Below are 19,465 nucleotides of genomic sequence, written 5' to 3' on the forward strand. Positions count from 1 at the left end.
GATTGCATCTGCCATCTTGGTGCCTTTTCTCTTTCTATCATCTGTGAGATGGTCTATGAAGTAAATTAAGTCCAGGCCACAATAGAAGATGCTGCCGGGTGCACTGAGATAGACCTGCTGTCATTGGCAGTGGCTGTTTTCAGGGCACTCAGGACTTCTTTTATCACCGGGAAGTCACCATAAGTTCCAATGATAAGGACCACTTTGGGTACAGACTACTATAAGCATTTTAAAGACCCCTCTGTATGGTATTTTCACAATAATAATCATAATAATAAAAAGAAAGCCTTTGTTTCTCTGAAGGTTACAAGAAATGGGTATTTCTGCAGTTTGAACAGCAGGTGGCACTTTTAACTACTTTACAAGTGAGTCCAGTCTGTTGTTTTTGTTATTGTTGTTGCTGATTTAGCTTAGGATAGAAACCTATGTGATATGGTGAGAGGGCAAAAAATCATTTAAAATGATCTTGGAAACATTAAAAAACCTCACCAGTGAAGAGATTGCAGTCTAAAAGTGTACCAAAAATCAAGCCCTGAACTGCTTGTTCTGTATGAGTGTAGCTAGCACACAGACCTTCTGTAGGTAGCTTTCCTTGTCTGGAACAACCTACTCAAGCTGTGTACAAAGGAAAAGAAACAACACTAGAACTTAAAATTTGGAAATGCCCAGTGCAAGTTGAGATGTATGCATTTCCAGAGCCTTCCTAGCACTAGGGGCTTTTGAACAACAATCTCTTCAACAACAATCTCCTTGGCCTTTGCAAGCTGCCTTTTCAGGTATTAGTCAATATGCATACATAGAAAGCCCCCTTGCTGTGTGCTCTGCCACAACACTAAGACCATCAGTGTTGTAGGATGATAGGGAAACTTTTCCCAGGACAGAATGCAGCCATTGTTATGTTTAGCAAATAATTAACCTGTCAAACTGGGCGCCAGTGGCCCTTGACTATAAACCTAGCTACTCAGGAGGCAGAGATCTGAGTATGCCAGTAAAAAACCAGCTTGGGAAGGATAGGCCTTGAGACACTTATCTCCAAGAAACCACCAGAAAACTGGAAGTGGCACTGTGGCTCAAGTGATAGAGAGCTATACTTGAGCTGAAGAACAGAGAGACAGCCCCTAGGCCTAGAGTTCAAGTCCCATGACCAACAAAATAAAGAAAAAGAAAGAAGGAAGGAAAAAAGAAAGAAAGAAAGAAAGAAAGAAAGAAAGAAAGAAAGAAAGAAAGAAAGAAAGAAAGAAAGAAAGAAAGAAAGAAAGAAAGAAAGAAAGAAAGAAAGAAAGAAAGAAAGAAAGAAAGAAAGAAACCTGTCATGATGAGAGATATGGCAAAGCTCAAGCCTTTGCAGATAAAGACATCCTGACCTGGGAGATGGCTCAAAAACAGAGGCACTGTTACCTTCTCCTGGTAAGAACCAAAGCTCCCACTGGAGCCCATACCATTAGAATAGAGCAGATGCCCAGCACATGCCTACAGCCCCAAGTCAGTGTGACCAGAGTGATTAGCAGCCAAGCTTCCAAGTCCCCTTTGATTCCTGCCTCCTGGGCACATTGTGGGCCAGCTCAGAAGGAGGTTTCAGAAGAGCATAAAGAGCCATGAAGCAAAGCAGTCGTGTAGAAACGCAAAGCACATGACTCTCACCTCTGGGATTCCAGAGTTATTCTCAGATTATTTTGTGGATAAGAAGATGTGAGTGAATCATCTTGCTTCCTGAAAAATATCTCTGTATAGGTAGGCACTCTTTGCCTCACACTGAAATGCAACCACTTGTCCAAAGGCTGGTCTCATCTGTGGCCAATAAATTTCCTTTTCCCAGCCATCACCCCTTTAACAGACATCTGTATGTTGGCTGATAGCACATCCATGAATGGAGATGTACCTGTGAAGGGTTTGAAACCATAGTGGTCCATGATGTCCTATCACCATTTCTCTCCCACTGTCATCTCAGAATTAGACCAGAAGCTGGTTGCAATCACAGCACATATCAACACAAGACTGTCAATACCAGAACCTTGTCAAAGTCTACTTTAAAGATACCTTTCAGTTTCAATCTATGTCTGACAGAGTATCTACCCCCTACTTTTTTGGTCTAGGATATGTGTAGCTATAAACTAGGAGACTTTTTTTTTAATTGTATTTTATTTTATTTGAGAACATACTGTACAGGGGGGCTACAATTACATGGGCAGGATAATGCATACATTTCTTACCAAACATTGCAGCCTCCTTAAACTAGGAGACTTTTAGAGAATAAGATTAGAGAGAATGGGTCTCCTGGACAGGATCTGCTATAGGTACGACAAGTTGGAAGGAAAAAGGAAACAGCATAAGGAAATATCATTAACATGGCCAAAGTGGTCAAAAGACACCTCTCCAATGCAAGAATGTCTGTTCTTGTCAGGCCATGGCCTGGTATGGTGGTGCCACTATACACTCTGGTCCCATTAGAGTAACATAAATGTCATGGCTTCTTCCTTCCACGGCCTAGGCTGACTACCAGAGGTTAATTCCCTGTTTCTACCTCTGCTTTCTAAAAGGGTACACACATCAAGGGGCTTTCTTCTTCCCCCCTACAAATATTCTACCAATGTTCCCTCATTTCACAACTCCTCATTGCCAATCTGGGTGCTGCTTTTCTATGAGTCCTAATGTATCCTCTCCTGAGCCTAACATTTGTTGCCTTTCCTCCTTTTGGTGCTGGGGACTGAACTGAGAGTCATGTGTTTGCCAGGGATGTACTCTACCACTGAGCTGCATCTTCACCTCTGAACTTTGTTTATCATACTTGTCAAGAACTCTATTAAGTATTTGATACAATTACTAAGGTACATGAGAATAAGGGAGATGCTACACTTAGCAATTGGACAAAAAATCACCTATCTATAGGAATCACCTCCACATTAGCTTGTGTGGCAATGAATGCAGAGCTCTGGCTAGGAGAAAACAAAAGTCATGCCTGAAAAATACATGGGGGTCTACTGGTAAAATTATCAACAGGAGTTTTCTAAGGAGTGAGGCATGAGTCATTAATTATGAACCAAGAACTACTTCTTCAAAAGTGTAAAGAAATAAGCCAAAGCCACCAGAAAAGACTCATGAAAAGACTCATAAATGAGTACTTAAGAGAAAACAAAAATGTTCTTAGTCAAACACTGGTAGATAGGATGGGTGGTGCCTCCATCACAGCTTGGCCTCAATCCTTAACCCACTGAGGAATGAGAGTGCCTTGGCCAGGCCTGCCTTCAGTTCTGACCCAGCAACCTTAGAAGATTTGGGGTCATCCAACCTGGTCAGTTCTAGGACTAGAGTCCTAGGGGAGTCAACACTTACTCCCTAGGACTCCCACAATGGAAGCTATTTGCACTTTGATCTCCCTGGGGCAAGGACACAAAACCTGCTTCTAGTCATAGATCACTCTCTGGGACAGTTTTACTTTCTAATGAGTGAGACCAGCTTGGCTTAAAGACCTCTATCCCACCCCTCCCTACCCTACCCCAACCTCAGGCCTGGTAGAGGAAAACTTACGGAACTTACCATCTCCCAACTTTACTAGCAACAAGGGACTTGCACCTCACCCAGAAGTACCTTTTCCTTAGAGCTTTCTATAATTTGCCATATTCCCATAGCCCTGTTTCTGAAGAAAAAGGTGCTCTTACAGGTTATTGGTGGCCATGGAGGAATGCTTGGCACAGACAACCTGCCTGGAGCCTCACTGAAAGAAGAATGAAAGATTCTGGCAAAAAGAACCAGTGACTGATTTGGCCTCCAGTGAAAACAGAAGTGTTTACCTTTTTCCTGGCTATTGTAGGTTCTAAGCAATTGAGATTTCTGTTTCACTCACGTAAAGTAAACATACCCAACAGGCTAGATCCAGCCATCCCTTATATCCTTACAACACCCTGTGGGCCTCAGACAGCTTTGACTGCTGGAAAAGTGAACGTGAGAATGGGTCATTGGGACAGGCCATGTCTCCCCTCCTCTCCTTGACTTGGAAGTACTGTGTCAAGCAGTTCTTGATACACTATGGGACTGGTCAGCTTCTCAGCCTCTCACTCCCTCAAACAGCTAGAGTCACTTCTGTACTTAAAGCTCCAGACACCTTGAGAAACTACCCTGGAAACCAGGAACTTGCACTCATCCTGTGAGTGCTGCTTCATTGCCAATTGAACTCTAAACACAGGGATCAGTGTTCCTGATACTGTTTCTGGGGAATGTGACTGAAATCCCTCTGATGGGACATGAGACAAGAACCTGTGGTTGTCTGAAGAAGTAGCATCTGGATCTAGTTTTCTTTCTCTTCAAACTGCTTTTTTGCTACTTGCATGCTTTTGAGAGATTGAAAACTATAAAACTGGGCCAGGGGGAAAAACAACATTGGCACTTGTCATCCTCCTCTTCAAAATAGCAGAAAAACCATGAATTTAATACTCCTCTTGAGTACCAGTCCTATATTGTTAAGATTAAATCCTTCTGGCCAAATTTATATTTCAAATACACTGAAAGAATAAAAAGGATTCTAAAGAAGAATAAGGGCTCAGGGTATAAAATGTATACTTCTTTATTTATACAAATAGGGTTTTAAAACAATCATATTTAAAAGAAATCTGCATTTTTACATTCACCGTCAGTGAGTTCCTGACAGAGAAGGCTGAGCATGATGATACATAGCAAGGTCCCACTGCAGGACAACAGTAGCTCAGGAAAGCACCATTTATTTGAGAAGCCGTAGGCGGGCTCTGGCATTCCTGTTGCACTGCTAGCAATGGGAAGTCTTAAACCTCTTCTTCCACAAGACTTCTTCAAATTCCCCCTGTTTATCAGCAGTGGCATCTTTGCATTGCTGGTACTTGGACACCGGGTTGTTGATGTTGCTCTCAGCCTCAGTGAACTCCGTCTCATCCATACCCTTGCCTGTATACCAGTGCAAGAATGCCTTGTGCTGCAACATGGCACTGAACTGCTCTGAGGTGTGCTTGAAGGGTTCCTGGATGGCCGTGTTGTTACCAATGAATGTGGCCAACATCGTGAGGCCATGTGGGGGGATGTCACACACAAGTGTCTTCACGTTGTTGGGGATCCATTCTGCAAAGTAGCTGCTTATTTGTTCTGCAAGTTGAGCATCTGCTCATCCACCTCCTTCATGGACATGCGGCCTCGGAAGATGGCAGCCGCTATCAGGTAGCAGCCATGGTGGGGATCACAGGTTACCATCGTGTTCTTGGTGTCAAACATCTGCTGGGTGAGCTTGGGCCCTGAAAGAGCATTGTACTGCTGGCTGGCATGGCTGGACAGGGTGCAAGGCCAGGCATGAAGAAGTTCAGGCAGGGGAAGGACACCATGTTCACAGCCAGCTTGCTCAGGTCTGCATTCAGCTGGGCAGGGAAGCACAGGCAGATGGTGACCTTGCTCATGGTAGCCAACACCAGGTGGTTCAGGTCTCCATAGGTGGGCATGGGCAGCTTCAGGGTGCAAAAGCAGATGTCATACAGGGCCTCGTTGTCAATGTAGAATGTTTCATCTGCATTTTCCACCAACTGGTGGACAGACAAGATGGTGTTGTAGGGTTAGGTGAGGATGATAGGGTTAGGTGGATAAAGGCTCAGCCCAGCACTGGGAACTAGTGTCTGGACGTTAGGGAGGAGGGGTGCCTGTTAGCCATCTCCTATGGACTATGATGACATATCAAATATGAAGTTGTCTGGTCTGAAACTCTGGCCAAATGGTTCCGATCTCACTGAGTCTAAGGTGCCAGTGTCCAACATCTTGGGCAAGGGCATGACACTGAAGGTGTTCATGATGCTGTCTGGGAACTCCTCTCGGATCTTATTGAGAATCAGGGTGCCCATGCCTGACCTGGTGCCACCTCCCAGGGAGTAGTGCAGCTAGAAACCCTGGAGACAGCCACACCTTTCTGCTCACCACTTCCAACACTGACTCCACCAGCGCGGCTCCCTCTGTGTAGTGGCCCTTGGCCCAGTTATTGCCTGCCCTGTTCTGGCCTATCAGACACAAAGACATGATGAGACACATACTCCAGGAATAATGACTGTGCTATATGCATTGTGAAGACTATAGGCTCCTCTGAGCAACTTTGGCTATTATTTTAGATACACTTTGGTGAAATAAAGGAAATGTTTTCTTTTTTTGGGTCCAGTCATGGGCCTGAACTCTGGGCCTGGGCGTTGTCCCTCAGCTCTTCAGCTCAAGGCTAGTGCTCTACCACTTAAGCCACAGCACCACTTCTGGCTTTTATTTCCTGCTTATATGGTGCTGAGGAATCGAACCCAGGGCCTCATGCATGCAAGGCAAGCACTGTACTGCTGAGCCACCTTCCTAGCCCTCAGGAAATGTTTTCAATGTGTCTGGGACCCTACAAATCACCCAGGTTCTAAAGAAAGTAAAGACAATGTGGAGGAAGATACATTTTAACCCAAACCACGTGCGTACTTCTAAAAATGAGCAGAGCCTGGGGATGGGAAGGGGTCTCAGTGGTAGAGTGCTTGCCTCACATGCACAATGCCGTGGGATCGATTCCTCAACACCACATAAACAGAAAAAGCCAGAAGAGATGCTGTGGTTCAAGCGGTAGAGTGCTTGCCTTGAGCTGAAGAGCTGAGGTACAGTGCTCAGGCCCAGAGTTCAAGCCCCACGACCGACCAAAAAAAAATGAACAGAGCCTGCCTCAATACTGGAAAAGTACTTACTTTCACAGGAGGAACAGGAGAACAGAATGGTAAGAGGGAAGCTAAGCTGCAGGCACTTGTCTGCACCTTGCTCATACATAGCTGTGCTTTGATTTCTGGTGTCCTGAAGTGGTTCCCTGTTATTGCCAGGTATTTGAAATGGCCAGCAGCGCTGAAACCTTGTTGGAGGCATTCCCTGCTCGCTGTTCATTCCCTTCAGAGGCTGTTTGCAGACTGGCATTTATCTGTGCTGATTGAGTGGCCAGGGACATGACTCCCATGGACTGAAATAGGTAGGTTAGGTGAGGATGATATCTAGATGGATAAAGGCTCAGCTCAGCTCTGGGAACTGGAGTGCCTGGATGTTAGGAAGGAGGGGTGCCTATTAGCCATCTTCCATGGACCATGCTGACCTACTAAATATGAAGTGTCTGGTCTGAAACTCTATGGTTCCAATCTTACTGAGTCTAAGGTGCCAGGCTCTACGTCCACCATGATGGCCCGAGGAACATATTTGTTGCCTGTGGGAACAAGAGTTGACTTAGGCCTATACTTGACAAGGAACTTAGGGGCAGAGCTTATGATTCTAAGTGGCTCTCAGCATTCATTACAGAAATTACAGCATTTCAGACATGGAAACAGAAAAGATATCTTGAGAATGAATCACCATGCAAGAGGCTTCAGCAACTTTAAGGACGTTTGCAGTTGTCTATTTCCATGCATTTCATTCCTTTGCTTTGGGCATGGTGGCTGAAATCTCAGCTACTCAGGAGGCAAAGATGAGCATCAGGCTTTGAGTCTAATGGGGCAAAAGAAAGATGACAACACCTTTTCTTGTTGTTGTTGTTCATGGTGGGGCTTGAACTCTGAGCCTGGGCTGAGTCCCTCAGCTCTTCAGCTCAAGGCTAGCACTCTATCACTTGAGCCACAGTCCCACTTTCAGTTTTCTGAGTTGTTTATTGTAGATAAGGTCTCAGGGGCTTTCCTGCCCAGGCTGAATTTGAACCATGATTCTCATTTCTCAGCCTCCTGAGTAGCTAGGATTACTGGTGTGAGTCATCATTGCCTATCAGCAAGAACCTTTCTCTTTTTTTGTTAATTTTATTTTTATTGTAAAGGTGCTGTATAGAGGAGTTACAGTTACATGAGTAAGGAAATGAGAACATTTATTGTTGAACATTGTTACCCACTCCTTTGTTGTTCTCCCTTTCCTTCCCCAATTAAAAGTAGCTAGGTGCAGAGCACCATTGGCTCATGCCTATAATCTTAGCAACTGTGGATTTGGAGATCAAAGGATCGCTGTTCAAAGCCAGCCTCGGCAGGAAAGTCTGTGAGACTCTTATCTCCAATAAACTAATAGAAAACCAGAAATGGCACTGTGGCTTAAGTGGTATGGCTGCTTGTCTTGAACAGAAGAGTTGGGGCACAGTGCATAGGCCCAGAGTTTAAGCGCCACTGCTGACAAAAAAACAAACAAAACAAAAGAGCCAGGTGTGGCTCTTCAGCAAGTAAATGTAGAGGAATTCAAGTATAATGCTTTCCTGGGGAAAATACATAAAATACATATTTCTTGTGTTATAATGTTTCAATAATTGTTATCAAATAGCACATTTCCCTGTATTCAAATACTCAGAGCAACCTTGGGCAATTACTTGCAATTTGCCATTTAACCTGATTTTTCAAAAGGGATATCAGTTAAAATAATATAAACATGAGTTTGAGATTGCCCCCTTCCTAAACAATCACATGAAGAAAACTGGCCATCCTTCCTGATATGCAGGATCTAATAAAGACACAACATAAAATACTGCTCATAGGAGTGACACAATCCCACACAACTCTCAACCAAGGAACCACAAGATTAAAGTCTTATATCTTACTTAAGCAATATCAACACAAAATACCAAGGTGAGGACATCCCCAAATGTAGATCCATAAAACTCAAATACATTAAATAGCTCTGTCCTTTTGTTTGCACTTTTTCATTGGTTTATTACACAGGAAAACCAATTATCTACGATTCTGTTTGTATACAATAATGTAGAATGGAAACTCTTTATATAAAATTAAATGAATTTCACATTGACATTTACAAAAACTGAAAATCTACTCTGTAGACTTCAGTAAGGTTGTTTGTATTAGGAAAGACAATATGAATCATTTAAAAGCAGTGTTTACACATTATTATTGGGTTTTTCTACATCACAACAATGTTTTTTACTTTAAAAACCTTAAAAAGAATTTATTGTTGGCTAAGTATTCATATTCAAAATGCTGAAGTCCAGAAGTGTTATAGATTTCAGGGTGAGACACTTTATTTATGCTTTGTGATTTGGACTATTCACATATATATTAGTGACTGAACATCCCTCTTTAAAATTTTAAAATTTTCAATTTCAAAAATTTTCTTTTTAGAAATTTAATCTGTATTTTAAAGAGGGCAATGCAACTGGGCTCTGGTTGCTGAAGGGTGAAATTCTAGCTACTCAAAAGTCTGAGATCTTAGGATCGCAGATTGAAGCCAGCTGGGGCAGGAAATTCTGGGAGACTCTTATCTCCAAGAAACTACCTGAAATAGTTGGTGCCATGCCACCTCCTATGCCACCTCTGCATGAGATCGTGTTAGACAAAGAGCTTTAAGGAAGCATGCCTGCAGGAAGAGGGTGTTGGTTCAAGGCATCCCATACACTTGGCTGCACCTTTATAGCCTCTACCTTTATTCTTACTATATTCTTCTTGGCTGTACATTCGTTGCTTTTATTCTCATTTTGGCTATTTTTCTATTGATCCGTGAACAGAGCATGTTGTTTCTTTCCAGTCCAATGGAGATGACTTCTCTAAATAATAAAGACTAGGACCAAAGATTAAATGTGGGCGATGCCCCAATCAATCTATCATCTGATGTGACGCTGCCTCCAAAAACTCCTACAACTTCACAAGCGGTTTTGCAGCTCACGCATAGTAAACATAAAAACTTAAAATTTCCAAATATGTTACAACAAGCAGAATTAATGAATTAAACTAAGCTAGAAGGAGTTATCCCAGAAGCCCAGAGAGTTCTAAAAAAAGGAACCCCTGATAATAAAAGGAAAAGAAAGATTGAAGAGATGAAGGACAATGCCTATGCCCAGAGTTGAAACCCCATGACAAGAAAAAAAAATCCAGGTGTGGCTAGTCAGCAAGTACAGGTAGGGGGAATTCAGTAAAAGGCTTTCCTGAGGAATTCACAAGTGTATACTCAAAAATTAAAACAAAATATATGGTGGAGTGGCTCAGGTGGATACAGCACTTGACTTACAAGATGGAGGCCCCAAATTCGAACTACAATACCACCCTAAGAAAGGCAGGAACTCCTTCCTTGTCATTAGTATTCCTAGGGACCTATTCTGCCACGGTATTGGAAGCCAGTTGGGAGACACTCACTAGCTGCCTCATTGTAATACACCTCGATTCTCTGCAGCTGTAAGCTGCTGTCTACATAGTAGTTTCCAGTGCAGTCAATGTTGTGCTCATTGCTTAGCATTTCCCAAAACTGAGATGGAAATAGAAGTGTATTATGGCCTAGAATGTTAACTGTCCAAACAATGGATTTTAAAATAACTATAAGAAACCCAAGTCCTGTTGACACAACTATTTTTGTAAAAAAATTAGATTTTTTAAATTAAAAAAGCACAAAAATTGATAGTATTTTAGCTTTGTTAATCTCTTTGCTATCTTGCTGAATAGAAGACATCTGGGTTCTCCTATGAGTATTCTATCTTATGGGATACCATATTCTGTTTGGATTCTATGACCAGAACCTGGTCTTATATGGACATTAAGTTGCCAAAGCAGTAACTTGAAGACTCAGCTAGAAGGGTCTCCAGAACCCCAAGGGTCCTCAGAGCATACACTGATTTAGACAACCACTGATTTAGAAAACACCCAACTTAAGGGAACTGAGTTAAGGCATGAAAACTCAGAGAAATTTGCATTAAGGTGGACGAACTGTTCTCAATTATCTGATACTCATCAGTTGACAAAAAGGGAATCCTCTGTATCTGTCAGCTCAAAGACACTGCACTCCTTTCATTCAAATCAGACCAAAAATGCATTAGTCTATTCCCAGGAAACTAAGTACAATGACTTGAGTCTCAGGTAAGACAAAGACATGCAAGCCTTGCTTAAAAAACCACACCCACCTGGGCCACACAAATTAGGGAAATTGGGGAAACTATCTGGGGGACTTGATTTCCAGGAGGTTAGGGACTACTATGGAGCCCCACCTACCTCAGCCTAGACATGACCACCACCACCTGCACCCTCCAACCCCATCCTCTTCCTCCTCATCCCCCTAAATTTGAGACTAGGATCCTAGGCCAGTGTCATGCTCCCCTTTGCGCCAATCTGGTTGCCACAGTGGCTTGCCGGTATGTACATGATCTCCCTCACGGTGTAGGGCTGCAGAGCAGTTGGATGCGTGTCCTCAGCAGTGGTGTACACAGAGGCAAACAGGTAGGGCTGGGGAGCAGGAATCTGACACAGCCAACTCAGATCCCCATTTAAACCTCTGGTTGTTACAGGGGCAGAGGAGATGGGGTGGACTTGATAGGCAGAGCCAGTAGGTGCTCCAGCTCATTCTCCCTACTGCTGGGTAATCAGAGATAGCTACCTGTTATCACTTAGCCCTGGCATCCAGCTGTCAGCCTCAAGTCAATTAGCACAGCTGCCACTCTATTTGGAACCTCTTGTCACACTGCCATCCACGTCCCACCCTGACTCACAAGAGAGGCTGAACCCTGGAATCCAGGAAGCAAGAGGAGGGGCTTCCTTTACACAAGGTACTTGTGCCAGAAGCCAAGAACAAGCCTACCTTCTATTTTTGATAGGAGGGCCTAGAACTGAAGGGGCACGTTCAGCTGTGATCCCAAGAACAAGCACAAACTGTTGGATTCCATGACTGATTTCCATTCTGGGAAGAGTCAGGGGCTTAGGGCCTTGCCTTCATACTCAGGTTTTCTTTTCTTTTCTCTTAAAAGCAGCTTGCTTTATTACTTAAGCCATAGGTCTACTACAGTCTACTTTTTGTTTCATTTGGCTTTTGCTCCAAGCATGAGAACTCAGCTCCTGCTCTGTGTGTGTGTGTGTGTGTGTGTGTGTGTGTGTGTGTGTGTGTGTGTGTGTGTGTGTGTGTGTGTGTGTGTGTGTGTGTGTGTGTGTGTGTGTGTGTGTGTGTGTGTGTGTGTGTGTGTGTGTGTGTGTGTGTGTGTGTGTGTGTGTGTGTGTGGCCGGAGTTAGGCACGTTGGTGTTAGGGCTTGAAATTAAGGCCTGGTGACTCTTTTTGAGATTTTTACTATTATTGAGATTAGGTGATTACCTAAATTTCTCTTATTTCAGAATATTGTGGAATAGTGATATTTAGTTGAAGTCACAAACATATTTTAACCTTCACAATGCAAATTGTCATTATTATGGTTGTTAAAGTTTGTGAATTCTATAAGCTTTGACAATACAATTCTATAAGCTTTGACAATACAATTATTTCTCCCAGGTGATATATACATTTCTTTCCTTTTGCTTATTGTAAGACGTTCTGTCTTTCACTCTCATTCCTCTCCTCTCTTTCTGAGGTTTTATTGATTTACTTAGTTAACTGAAGGGTAGGTGGCTCTACTACTTGAGCCACAGCTAAACTTCTGCCTTCTTTAAGTGATTAATATGAGGCAAGAATTCCATGGGTAGTCCAGGGCAGTACAGAAAGGCTTGAAATCTGATGATCAGAGTTCAAAGTCAGCCTGGGCAGAAAAGTCAATGGGACTCTTATCTCCAGTCAACCTAATAGGTGGAAGATAGTAGAGCTGTAGCCTTGAGCAAAACACTTCAATTTTAAGTCCCTCAACTGAACACACTGAAGCAAGTTTCATGGACTTTCCTGTCCAGTATGGCTTTGAACCATGACCTACAGATTTCCGTTTCCTTAGCATTCAGAATTATAAGTGTGAGTCAACATTTACAAATCTTTAATTACCTCTTCTTTCACCTTTTCAGTTATTTATTCTTTCTTTCTTTCCTTTTGACATTTGTTATTAGGCGCTAGCTCTTATGCTGTTTTTTTGTTTCCCTTGAAACTACCATGCCCTACAACTTTGACCACAGGTAAACTACAGGCTGTTTTTCTTTTTTGCAGCTCTTTTTCTAGGGCTTAAACTCAGGTCACAGTGACTGAGGTTCTATTTTTTTTAATTGAGTGGTGGTTCTTAGGTCTTGAAATTAAGTCAAGATGACTTTCCTTGAGGTTTATTTATTTTTACCTTAATAGTAGCTGGTTTCACTACTTGAGCCACAGCTCAACTTTTGCATTTTTTGTGGTTAATAGGAGATTAGAATATCAATAGAAAGTCAAGAGCATTACAGAAAGGACTGAAATCTGAGAATCATGGTTCAATGCCAGTCTTGGGCAAGAAAGTCAATGAGACAATTATCTCTAACAACCACCAAGAGGTTAGAAGAAGTAGACCTGTAGCCATGAGCAAAACATAGCAAGTTCAAGCCCCCATACTGAACACAGTAAAATATGTCTCCTGTACTTTCCTGCCTGGGCTGGCTTTGAACCACAGTCCTCAGTTTTCAGTAATCTGAGCAGGTAGACTTACAGTTTTGATTTAGAAAGCCTTAATAGCTCCTTTTCCACCTTTTCATTTATTTGATTGTCCCTTCCCCCTTTTTCAAAGTTTATGTCCTTTATTATTAGGGCCTACTCATTTATGCTCAGTATTTAATTAATTAATTTATTGATATTGTCAGTTGGGGGCTTGAACTCAATGCCTAGGAACTGTCTGTCAGGGACACAGCAGGTACACTACTATTTTCAGACACAGTGCCACTTCTACTTAGTTGGAAAAAAAACAGTCACCAGGGGACTTTTTAGCCGAGGCTGGCTTCCAAATGTGATTCTCAGATCTAAGCTTCCTGAGTAGCAAGGATTACAGGCATGAGCCAGAGGCACCTGGCTTGTTTTTTTAGATCAAAACTAGCAGGCTCTACATTTAGGCCACACTACTTCACTGTCCATGAGATTTTTGGCCTTTTGTTTTTTGCTCAAAGCTAGCAGGAACAAAAACTCAACTCCTGAGGGTTCTTTTGGGGGGGGAGGGGAGGCTTGAATTCAAGGCCTAGTGACTATGAGGGTTGTTTTGTTTTATTTTGGGTATTTTGTTTTTCATTTCAAAGCTAGCAGGCTCTACTACTTGAGCCTCAGCTCAACTTCTGCCTCTATTTTTCTTTTAGTGGTTAATAGTAGATAAGAGTCCCATGGGAACCAAGGCACTACACAGTATCCTAAAATCTAAGGATTACAGTTTAAAGCCAGCCTGGGCTAGAAAGTCCATCAGACTCATCTCCAATTAACCAGATGAGACAGGAAGTAGTATTTTTAAACTTGAGTAAAAACCCTCAAGTTCAAGCCCATGTCTAGCACACTCAAAAAGAAGTTAGTTGGACTTTCCTGCCCAGGCTGGATTCGAACTGTAATCTTTACATTTCAGCTTGGATTAAAGATATGAGTCTATATTATAAAAAACTAATTGGCTCTTTTCTTCTTCACATACATTTATTTATTTGTTGGTTCTCTCTCTTGTTTTTAGGGCCTCACCAATCTTGCTGAAGGATAGAATGCTCTAAAAGTTTAGTAACAGTTGCAATTTGGTTCATTTTTTGGTTTTGGTGATTAGTAGGAGGGAAGTATAGACACTCCCACAAGGTCCTGAATTATACTGATTGCGGTTCATTGTCAGAGGACAAGGAAAGTTCATGAAATTCTTATCTCAAATTAACCTCCAAAAGATTGGAAATGGTCAAGCAAAAACTTGTAGATCATATCCCAGAAAGGAACACACACACACTCATACACACACACACACACACACACACACACACACACACACACACACACACACACACAATGGGCTTTTTACACACACATACACACACACACACACACACACACACACAATGGGCTTTCCTGTCCTGGCTGGCTTGGAATAGTAATGCTCGATTTCAGTGTTTTGAGTAGCTAGAATTTCAAGTGTGAGCCACCAGTTTCTTGTTAATTTTTATCATTTCTAAGACTCTTTGTGCTCTCTTGTACTTTTTTAAAAATTTATTTTGTGGTTGTCTTAGTGCTAGATCTGTTTTTCACTTACCTTTTTATAAAACTTTTTTTTCTTAGCTTTATCTTAGCTTTTTTTAGGCTCAAGGTTGCTGCTCTACCACTTCAGCCACAGTTCCACTTCTTTTTGCTGATTAGTTGGGAATAGGAGGCTCATTGACTTTCCTACCCAGGCTGGCTGTGAACCACAGTCCTCAGATTTGAGGATACTGTGTAGTGCCCTTGAATTCCTGTGGGACACTTCTGTCCTATTTACCACCAAAAGATAAAGAGAGTGGGGCAGAAGTTGATCTGTGGTTCAAATAAGAAAGCCTGCTAGCTTTGAATTTAAAAAAATACTTGGAAGTCTAATTCTGGTACTAATTGTACACTATTTAAACAAAACAAAACAAAACAAAAAACAAAAACAACTTATGCGCAGTGACCAGGTAATTAGGATTCCTAACTGATAATCTGAACTCATTTCCCAAAGCCTTTTTAAGATATATATGGTCATTTGTGTCAGCTGAGGAGAGATTAAAGAACAAGGCTTTACAGGCCAGTTACTCAGGACTTGGAAATCAGGATCCATTGGCAAAGCTTTTCAGAAAATGACTAAAAACTCACTCTTCACAATTCCAAATTGTTCTTCCTTCTGTGCAAGGGAAAGAGGGATGAGAAGGAAGAAATATGGGAACTAAGAAACCTCAAACAAGGTAAGTTATGTTAACTTTATTAGATAAAGTAAAACATAGGTGTACGGTGTGCATTCCAGAAAAGGACATGTCACCTCTGTGTGGATCCCAGTTAATTTAGTTAATCGATGGTAAGAAGTAAAACCCACTATTGTATTTATAGAAAGGAGGTACATGGCAGGCAAGTCAGTTCACTAACTTCAAGGATTTTGAACATAAAGGAGTGAAAGTGTTTGATTCTGTTTGGGCAACAGGAAGGAACAGAGCTGAGGAGGACTGAGATGTGCAGACATTCCCCAAGAAAGATCTCACTGACATCAATTCTTCAGATGCATGCTGGTTGCCAGTGGCTTATGCCTGTAATACTACTCAGAAGGCTTAGATCTGAGGATTGTGGTTTGAAGCCATCTGGGATAAGAAAGTTTGTAAGTCTTTTATGTTTTACAACTCAAGAATATTCATATTTGTTGCTAATTGCAACCCAAGGCAGTGCAATAGGATACCAAGCTGAAGAAAATTAGAAAATACCAGACAGGTATAGAGAAAAAGAAAAAAAAATCAATGAGGACCTTGGGTACCAAGGCTTACTGGCACCTGGGCCCCAGGTCACACAAGCAATCATATTTATTTGAATTCATGCTGGGAATGTTACCATGGATACATGCAAAAATGAAGCTTCTATATTGCAATCAGAGCCACCACAGTGAGTGAGAAACACTGGTTCCCTTTTTGTTTTGAGAAAGGAGAATGCAACCCAGAGAAAATCCAGACATTTGGTCTATTTTATCTAGCTTCCTAGGTTAAGTTGTCAATTCTTTTACCTCCCAGGCTTCAAGGCCTTTAAAGCACTATGGAAGGGGGCAATAGTTTAACCCTCTCCAGAGCTGTGCTTTTTTGTAAAATTGTGAAAATACCATACAGAGGAGTACAATTACATTGGCAAGATAGTGAGTACATTTCTTATCAAGCATTCTTACCTCCTCCTTTGTTTCCCCTTACCATCCCTTCCCCTCTCAACCCCCCTTCTCTCCCTCCATCCCCCACCGAAGTTGTAAAGTTCGTTTTTCAACATAACATCTTATACATTTCATTGTTGTAATGGGGTCACCTGTAACCCTATTTATATATTTATTTATTGATTGATTTTTTTATTGTGAAAATACCATACAGAGGAGTTACAATTGCATGGGCAAGATAATGAGTACATTTCTTATTAAGCATTGTTGCCTCCTCCTTTGTTTTCCCTTCCTATCCCTTTCCATCTCCCATCCCTCCCCCCATCCCTCCCCACACCCCTCCCTCCCGCTCTTCCTACCCCCCCCAAGTTGTAAAGTTCGCTTTTCGACATAATGTGTTGTACATCTCATTGTTGCAATGGGTCCACCAGTATCCCTATTTAAACAATTTGTTTTTCTTCCCTTCCTTTCCACAAATTATACCAACATCAAATACAGTGAAAGCAGGGCTAATACCATGGGGGAGGTACATATAAAGCAACAAAGAAATCATTTTATAAGTATGTTGGAAACAATCTCAAGAAAGAAAAAAACTTTGAATCCTTATCTTGGGGTTCATTTCACCTAACATCAACTTGTCTGACAGTTTCTGTTTGTCTCAGACATATACTAGTTATTTCAAATAACTTTGGGCCTGGCTTACTTCACAGAGCTGTGTTTTAACCTTTGCATGGTCAGCTCTCAGCTTTCTGAGTACTATTGAGGTGGTGTTCCAACCTCTCAAACCTTTTCCAGGTTCAACAGCTCAGCTCGAGTCTCCTACACCTATTAATATTAATAGTATAGATTACAAACAGTAAAAAGATAAAAATAACATTATACATTTAAACAGAAATAACTGACTGCATTCATTTATCCAGGACAAAAAATTTAGCACTGCTGTTTAAGTCACTAATAACACTTTTTTAAGATATACTTTCATGGATTTCATAAAACTTCCTATATACTCCTTAGAGTGTCTTTTTACCTCCCATTTTTATTTATTGCATTTGCATAGTAGTATATCATCCTTAAAATCATATCACCTCATAATTAAAGTTTATCTTGTAAGTAAATACTTATGAGACTCCAATAAAATATCAAAAAAGCTGAAAGTGGATCTGTGGCTTAAGAGCTATAGTACAAGCCTTGAGCAAAAGAGGCTCAGGGGCACTGTCCAGGCCCAAAGTTGAATCCCTAGTGTCCACACATATACCCCCCACCCCCACCCCAGACCCCACACACAATCAGATGATAATGTCTATGAAGTTCTTCCTTAGGATGATCTTGGTGATGTCAGCAACTGTATGAAGTTTCTATCTCTCTTCCATGCATTTGTGGTAGTAGACAGCAGAGTCACTGTAGTATAACATGTGTCTAAGATGGCATTAGCAAAGGCTATCATGTAACATATGCAACATAATGTCCAGCTCTCTTGATGGTAGATCTGCGCATCTTGAGACTTGATGTGACCCATGTACTCCTAAACTCGCTTTCCCATCCTCTGTGCCACCTGCTGCAATGATTCACTATCCACACCAAATAGGCTTTCATAACCTTTCCCTAATTATCTGAATACTGGATGCCAGAGATGTCATGGAGACACTCTGTGGCTATTCCCCTCCCCTGACAGTCCATTTTACCTCCTATGCTCTCCTCACAGATGTGGGCAATGGTCTCTGAGAGACTTCGTGCCTCATCTTGGAGAGATTTAGTTTCATTGTATCCATAAGCTTTGGGAAATCATGCAGTGAAGGGTCCAGGTTAGGAACATAGCTCCTCCTTCTGCAGGTTTTCCTGTATGTTCTCTTGGCCATTGAACAGAAGGGGGGTCTCTGAAAGGGAATTTATATGGTGTTCTCTGTCTGTCTTGGTCCATATAACATAGAACCACTTTCCCATCCCTTTAATGATTTAGACATGCTCCATGTGATTTGTGCTGCACTGCTCTCAATGTAGTAACAATGTAGAGGACACAACTGGATGTTGTATGGATAGCTGTCCATACTTGGGCATGAGTCCCCTTCCAGCCAGGGCCCATAACTCCATGCTGGGAAAGTGAGAGGAAGATTAGCTGGCTTATATCTATGTAGTCTGAATGACCCCAGGAGGCATTGAGGCCTCCTTTTCATGTCCATGGCCCCTCAGCATATTGATAAAGAATGACACACCATGCCCAATCATCACCAAAATGCTCACCTGGTCCTGGGCATTATCACCACCATCTCACCCACTTCTAGAATATTCCCTTTTTCAAGGCATTGCCAATCCTCCTCCTTGCATTCTCAGTTAAAATACTGCTGTCCATGAGTAAAGAGCAGAAGACAAGGAAGCAGCTACCCTAGGGAAAGTAAATACTGGACCTCTTCCATGGTGAGAAGATAATGCAACCTGCAACTATAAAATAGCGAAGGACTTAAGATGGTTGTGCACACAGTTTGTGTAGAAAAAATGCCAGACCTAGTATGCCCTGTTCAGAGTTTCAGTCCATAATTGTCTCTAACAAAGTCATCTCAGGTACAGATAAACCAAGTTCATAGTGTCTTTCCTTCTTTTATTCTGTGCCTTTCTGGGGCTTGCAATCAGGAAATGGATACTATACCTGTAGTTTGTTTTTCCCCTCAAGTCTACTGTTTTACCACTGGAGCCACAACTCTACTTCTAGATTTTTTTTGTACATAATTTGAGATAAAATTCGTATAGGCTTTCCTACCCAAGTTGGCTTCAATCACTGATCCTCAGCCTCATGAATAGCTAGGAGTACAGGCTTGGCCACTGAGCCTGGCAGCAATACTCTTCCTTTTTTATTTCCTTTTCTTTATTTTTTTTTGTCAGTTATGGGCATGAATTCTGGGCTTGGGCACTGTCCCTCATCTCTTCAGATCAAGGTTAGTGTTCTACCACTTGAGCCACAGCGTCCCTTCCAGCTTTCTTTCTGCTTATATGGTACTGAGGAATTGAATTCA

At 41.9% G+C, this 19,465-nt stretch overlaps 1 pseudogene; it reads right to left on the minus strand.

Moving 5' to 3' along the window:
- Positions 1 to 4,756: 4,756 nt before the first annotated feature.
- Positions 4,757 to 11,633, minus strand: LOC138810947 (tubulin beta-2A chain-like; annotated as a pseudogene).
- Between the last annotated feature and the right edge of the window lie 7,832 nt (positions 11,634 to 19,465).

The sequence above is a fragment of the Dipodomys merriami genome, unplaced genomic scaffold (assembly GCF_024711535.1).
Source record: "Dipodomys merriami isolate MVZ:Mamm:240054 unplaced genomic scaffold, mDipMer1.0.p SCAF_512, whole genome shotgun sequence".
NCBI lineage: Eukaryota > Metazoa > Chordata > Mammalia > Rodentia > Heteromyidae > Dipodomys > Dipodomys merriami.